Source organism: Otolemur garnettii, unplaced genomic scaffold (genome assembly GCF_000181295.1).
Source record: "Otolemur garnettii isolate 467f Iridium unplaced genomic scaffold, OtoGar3 scaffold00142, whole genome shotgun sequence".
Classification (NCBI taxonomy): domain Eukaryota; kingdom Metazoa; phylum Chordata; class Mammalia; order Primates; family Galagidae; genus Otolemur; species Otolemur garnettii.
This window is the reverse complement of record NW_003852537.1, coordinates 1,957,875-1,965,389: the sequence shown is the minus strand read 5'-3', so window position 1 is coordinate 1,965,389 and position 7,515 is coordinate 1,957,875.

The window sequence follows — 7,515 nt, the reverse complement described above, 5'->3', positions numbered from 1 at the left end:
TGCGCCGCTACGTCGCCCGCCACCCGCGGGCGCGCGGGGCCGGGTCCCGGCTGGCTGGGGGCTTCTTACCTCTTCTTCCCGCCGGAGGCTACTGGCAGGGATCTAGCAGAGTGGGGTCAGAGGTGGCTGGGACGATGGTGCCCGCTCGCAGTCGCCCTCGGTCTTTGCCACATTTTCTGGGCGAACCGATTGTCAGATGCGGACGCTCAGGTCCAGAAAACGGAACTGCTTCTCTGGGTCTCAAGCTCAGGCTCCGGGCCCTTGATAGTAATCCGAGAGTTGGGCGAAACCGCTGCGGGTTCCCATGCTGGGCACCTCGCGCGCAGGCCTGCAGTGCCATTTTGTACTAACGAGCTTTAGATCCTGCAAATTCAAGGGAGAGACTTCTCACAGAGACAGAGTCCCTGAGGTGTACTCTGTTGACTCATTACAAAGTTGCCAGAATCGGAGAAAGTGCCAAATAGGAACAAGATGAGAGACAGGGTTAAAGATGCAAGGTAGATGTTTGTTACATATTATCTGATCTGTATACAATTTGACCAAAAAGCAGTCTACAGTTTGTGTCTCCCTGCCTTCTGCTAAATTTCCCCTCCTTCCAGAGTTGCAGATTAAAATTAAAAGCTCATTATGCTTTTTCTGGCAAACAGACTTCTTTGTTAACATGTTATAGAGAGGAAATACTATAGAAAGAAAAAGCTGGGGTTATCAAATGAGGTTCTGACCCACTACCTAATGCTTTTAATGCCTTTACTTGGTTTGTGTCCCAACCAGGCACTGGACCATCAGTGGCCATCCCCTGCAGCCTTGGGCCTTTCCTCAGGTCACAGACTTCAGAATGAAGCCATTTACCTAGAGCACCGTGCAAGCTGCCTGAGACCAGTGAAAGCCCAGTCTCCTGGGCTGGCTTTAAGGCTTTGGCTCTGTCTAATAAAAAGGATAGCCCTAGGTCATTTCTCTGGCACCTTGGGGCTCTCAGACTTTCAATGATTCTAGTGAAAGTTCCAAGATCAGCTTTGTTAAGCAACAGCAGTAGACCAGACCTGCAGCTGTTTGCATTTGTAGGCAGTTGTTCCTGAGAGTCCCTAGATCTGAAAAAAAGTAGAATCTCTGATGCCCCCCAAGTAATCCCCTATTCTTCTGTCAGTCCAGACCCTATTTTGCCCTCCTTTTTATTCTGTATGCAAGAAGTCTCATCTTTCTAAACCAAGCTAAACCTCTTTCTCTGCTTACCTGAGTGTAGGCTCCTATTCTGATGCCGCTACTACTGACCTAAAAACCTTTCGTTGCTTAATCTGATTGTTTTTCTACCTGCCTAGATGTCTGGGCTTTCTTTTATTTCTTCAACCCTTGAGTCTGGAGGTTTCTAAAAGGCATTTTGATTACTCATTAACAAGGACAGGTTCTCCTTGACTTATGGTGGGGCCACATCCCAATAAACCCATGGCAAACTGAAAATACAGGCCAGCCGCGGTGGCTCACTCTAGGAATCCTAGCACTCTGGGAGTCTAGGGTGGGAGGATCACTTAAGCTCAAGAGGTCAAGACTACCCAGAGCAAAAAGCAAGACCCCTTCTGACTAAAAATAGAAAAGTTAGCCAGGTGTGGTTGTACACACCTGTAGTCTCAGGTATTCAGGAGTCTGAGGCAGTAGGATTGCTTAAGCACAAGAGTTTGAGGTTGCTGTGAGACAGGCCAACACCATGGCACTCTAGCCTAAGTGACAGAGTGAGACTCTGTCTCAAAAAAAAAAAAAAGAAAGAAAGAAAGAAAGAAAGAAAATACATTTAATACATCTAACTTAATGAGCATCATAGCTTACTCTAGCCTACCTTAAAACAAACTCAGAACACTTAGATTAGCCTACAGTTGGGCAAAATCATCTAACATGAGGCCTATTTTATAGTAATGTTATTGGATTTTGAATCAAAATTCAAAGTATGGTTTCTACAGAATGTGCATCACTTTCACACTGTCATAAAATTGAAAAGTCACAAATCTAACCAGAAACCATCTGTAATTGTTATTATCATTTAATTAGATATACCTAACAGTGTCTTTTCCACACGGCCTGTACAAAGACCTCCCCATATGAAAGCTAATGTTTTATTCATTCAGCAAATGTCAGCCACCTACCATGTGGCTAGAAACAAGGAACACAAATAAACCAGTCACAACTTCAATATTTCAGAGGCTCAAGTAACTAGATGCAACAGACATGAACAGCTGATGGTGGTACAGTGGTAGGGATATCTACAGAGGGCTAGGACATAAGTTACAGAACAAGTCCACCTAAGAAGAGAGAAATGGAACATCTCAAAAGAGTTACAGAAGATCTTGATGTAGGGCTTAAATTTAGGCAGTGTAATGTTCAAGTTTCCTGGGGAAAGACATAGGAGAGGGGAAAGCTGACACAAAGGCATGAAATTGAATGCATTTTCTAGCACAGTCTTCAATGTAATGTACAGCCATGTATAGGCTTGTATCTTCTCTCCATTAAAAGTTGACAAAAATAACAAAAGGCATCTGCCCACTTAGACATCATCAGCCCCTATTTTCTACATCTGTGGACTAGCTCGCATATTGAAGTTAAAGTATACCTTGATATCCTCTCAACATGTATCAGATTTGTCAAAAAGACTATCTTCTAAAGCTATCTGAAACACATAGATACAAAATGGCAAACAATTCTTTTCAAAGAGCAGTGTTGACCCTCCTTTCAATGTAGGATTTGGCAGCTGCTGTTATTTCCCCCAAATGTATCACTTCTCAGTGTCAGTGTTATTGGGGATTTGAGACATTTTCCAATTTATGAAAAAAAAATCTTTCTTAGAATCTAACTGCTGTAATTCTTAACCTCTCTGAGAAGCTGATGGAAACTCTGGACCTTTCTCTTAGAAAAATTCATATGCACAAATACATATCAAATGTTGCATCCAATTTCAGTGGGTTTATGATTTCCTGAAACCAATTTCTGAATCCTGTGAGGGACTATAGTCCCTGAGCTAAGAATTTAAAGGAAATTATCAAGCAAATGACATTGGGAATATGCCATACATATGTGTGTGGGAGCAAGGAGGACAGAAGTAGGCCCTTTTAAAGGTAGTGAGATATGCTGAGGAGGGCAGCCGTGACCCAGAAGGACCCACACTCACATCACCAGCTGGTACTAGAGTAAGTTAATGAAATTCACCAAGCCTCACTTCGCTCATCTGTAAAAATGGAGATAATACCTCTCACTGAAAGTTATTGGTGAGGCATAATCTAAATCACAGAGATACATTTAGCAGTCTAATACAGTAGGCTCTCAATAAAGAGTAGTGTTTATTAGTACATGTATTATAAAATCTGTGTGGTAGTCTTTGCTCCAACACCTTCTAGTGCTGCTATCCTGGAATGGGATACTGTGCAGAGGATCTCTGGTGGGAGTGAACAGCTAGAGTGAATGACTCTTGAGAGCACCTTTCTATACCTGACCAGTCGCTGGGTCAGATTAGCCTGTAAGGTCCTTTCTACACCTAGGATCTAGGCTTCTTTTGCTTTTCACCTGAAAATTAAGTTGTTAAAACAATTAAATAGGCTTGGTGCCTGTAGCAGCCACATACACTGGAGCTGGCAGGTTTGAATTTGGCCCAGGCCCTCCAAACAGTAACAACCATGACCAAAAAATAGCCAGGCATTGTGGCGGCCTCCTGTAGTCCCAGATACTTGGGAGGCTAAAGCAAGAGGATTGCTTAAGCCCAAGAGTTTGAGGTTGCTGTGAACAGTGGCACCATGATACTTTACCCAGGGCGATAGCTTGAGACTTGGTCTTAAAACAAAAAAAAAAAATGAAGAAGGAAAGAAAAGAAAAGAAAAAAACAATTGAATGTATAAAATTGGAATTAATTAATGCATCTATTTATTATTTTATGTCCAGAAGTTTTTGGGTTCTTTTTCTAAATTACAACCTAAATGAAATATTACAAACATACAAGTCTTGATATACGAGTATTCTGAACGTTAGTAAGGTTTATTACTTGGCTTTTCTTTTTTCTTTTTTTTTGCAGTTTTTGGCCAGGGCTGGGTTTGAACCCACCACCTCCAGCATATGGGGCTGGTGCCCTGCTCCTTTGAGCCACAGGCCCACCCTTGTTTTTTAACTTGAATTTGTATTGAGATAATTGTGAGTCATGTGTAATTACAAGAAATAATACAGAGAAATCCCTTGTATATTTTACCCAGATTCCCTCAATGGTAACATTTTACAAAAATTCAGTATAAAATCACAACCAGGATATTGACATTGGTAAAATCCAATTATCTTACTCAGACTTTCACAGTTTTACTTATACTGATGTGTTTATTAAGTTCTGTACAGTTTTAACACATGATGGTTCATTTATTCACCACTACAATCGAAATTTTAAGCAGGTTCTATACCATACCAATCAACATACCAATCAATCCCCTCCCCCCCCCCAGCTCTCTTATAACCCCAACCTCCGATACCTAGCAAAAACAAATCTGTTTTTTGTTTCTTTTTTCTTTTTTCTTTTTGCTTTTTTTTGGTCTTTTTTTGCTTCTCAAAACTTGGAATGTTCTTTGTTTCTAAACACATCATTTTAAAAACATTATATAAATAGCATCATACAAGTTCTAATTTTTTAGGATTTTTGTTTCACTTACTATAATTCCCTGGCAATTCACATGAGTCATTACATGGTGTTTTGTTTTTTTGTTTTTTGCTTGTTTGTTTTGGAGACACAGTCTCACTTTGTCACTCTCAGTAGAGTGCTATGGCATCCTAGCTCACAGCAACCTCAGTCTCTTGGGCTTAATTGATTTTCTTGCATTAGCCACCTGAGTAGCTGGGACTACACGTGCCTGCCACAATGCCCAGCTAGTTTTTCTATTTTTAGTAGACAGGGGGTCTCGCTCTTGCTTAGGCAGGTCTCAAACTCCTGAGCTTAAGCATTCTACATGCCTGGGCCTCTCAAAGTGCTAAGATTATAGGTGTGAACCACCACACCTGGCCCATTACATGTATTAACAGTTACTTAGGAGGCTGCGACAGGAGGATCATTTGAGCCCAGGAGTTTGAGATTACAGCGAGCTATGATGATGATACTGTACTCTAGCCTGGGTGACAAAGTGAGACTGTCTCAAGAAAAAAAAAATAGTTGGTTCATTTTTACTGCTGAGTAGTATTCCATAATATAGATGTATCACTGTTTAACCATTTATCCTTTGAAGGACATTTGAGTTGACATTCCAGCTTTGGGCTATTACAAATAAACTACTCTGAGCGTGCATATACAAGTTTTTATTTCTTTTGGATAAGTACCCAAGTGCAATCGCTGAGTCATATAGAAACTGCATGTTTAGTTTTATAAGAAACTGCCAAACTCTTTTCCAGATTAGCTGTAGCATTTTCCCACTAGCATCCTTGCAAGCATTTGATTTTGTAACTATTTTTTTATTTTTAGTCATCTTGACTAAAAATATACCATTGTTGTGTTCATGGCTCCGAAATTGTTTGAGATATAGATTATTTCTTTATGCATCCAAGAAATTAGAGACAATTTTTTAAAAAAATTCCAGGCCAGGTGTGGTGGCTCACACCTGTAATCCTAGCACTCTGGGAGGCCAAGACAGGTAGATTGTTTGAGCTCACAAGTTCAAGACCAGCCTGAGCAAAAGTGCAACCTTGTATCTACTAAAATTAGAAAAACTGAGGTAAGAGGATCACTTGAGTCCAAGAGTTGGAGGTCACTGTGAGCTTTGATGCCAGGGCAAAAACTTGGTCTCAAAAAATAAAATTCCAAGGCTGGAAGCGGTGTGTTATGCCCGTAATCCTAGCACTCTGGGAAGCCAAGGCCAGTGGATAGCCTGAGTTCAGGTGTTTGAGACCAGCCTAAGCAAGAGTGAGATCACATCTTTACCAAGCAAAACAGAAGAAGAAGAAGAAGAAAAACTGACTGGGCATTGTAGTGGGCACCTATAGTCCCAGCTGCTCAGGAGGCTGAGGCAAGAAGGTCACTTGACCCTAAGAGTTTGAGGTTGCTGGGAGCTATGATGTCACAGCACTCTACCCAGGGCACAGAGTGAGATTCCATCTCAAAAAAACAAAAAATTCCAAAATCTGTCTTTAAAGATCCTAATCAAACCCTACAGTCTATGTTCAGAAATAGCCAAAATCATGTATGAAATCTAGAAAATCATTGAACTGCTCTTATTCATTTTAAAATGTGATTTTGTCTATGAAATAATTTCCTCATAGGTGAGTAGTGTTTTAAACCATTAAATTGATTATTCTATTAAAAATAATGCAGACTCTGTTAAGAATATAATAAACTCAATTTTGAAAATTCGGATATGACATAATTTTATTATAAATAAACAAAGGACATGTCCAGGCTTTGGCTGCTCCTTCAAGATTTTACAATCTTTACTGGCCCTCCAAAATAAGATAAAAATCTCTCCAAATTCACTGTACCTCATCTGCAGTATAAAAACAATGATAATCAGGGAAATCAGCAAACCAGAGGAAATCCTAAGTAAGACCCTGTATTATTGTTTTGCCTAAATGTTTTTGCTAGTTTTTATATATCGTTGGAGGCAACCCTATAACATTTAAACTGATGATTCTCGAAAGTTTTGGTGGTCACAGTGGGTCAGGCATGAACTCTGAGAGGCGTAGGCAGGAGGAAGGTTTGAGGCCAGGATTTCAAGACCAGCCTGAGAAAGACCAAAACTGTGTTTCCACAAAAAATTTAAAAATTTGCTGAGCAATGTGGCAGGCTCCTATAGTCCCAATTGTTTGCGAGGCTGAGGCAAGAGGATTGCTTGAGCCCAGGAGTATGAGGCTGCTGTGACCTCTGGTGATGCCACTGTGGCACTCTAGCCAGAGCTGGGATGACAGAACAAGACCCTGTCTCCAAAAACAAAAGTATGGTGATCAGGATAGTGGCATGAGCAGCAGCATCAATTGTTGCTAGAATTGTTAGAAATGCAATTTCTCAGGCTCCACCCCAGACTTACCACTTCAGAAACTTAGGAGGTAGGTGCCATCAATCTATGTTTTAATAAGTCCTCAAGTGATTCTGATGCAGACCTATGGCTGAGAACCACTCTTAGAGGTATACATTTGGCTTTTTATTGTTCTGACTAAAAAAAAGAGAGCAGTAATGTACAAAATCCAGATCAAAGGTATTTCCGTTATGATGTTAAAAACAACTCTAGGTAGCTGGGCACAGTGGCTCATGCCTATAATCCTAGCACTCTGGGAGGCCGAGGTGGGTGGATTGCCTGAGCTCACAGGTCCCAGACCAACCTGAGCCAAAGTGAGACCCCCACCTCTAAAAGTAGGTGGGTGTTGTGGTAGAAGCCTGTAGTCCCAGCTACTCAGGAGGCTGAGGCAAGAGAATCACTTGAACCCAAGAGTTTGAGGTTGCTGTGAGCTATGATGCTACAGCACTCTACCAAGGGCACCAAAGTGAGACTCTGTCTCCAAAAAAAATAAAAGAACCAAATAACT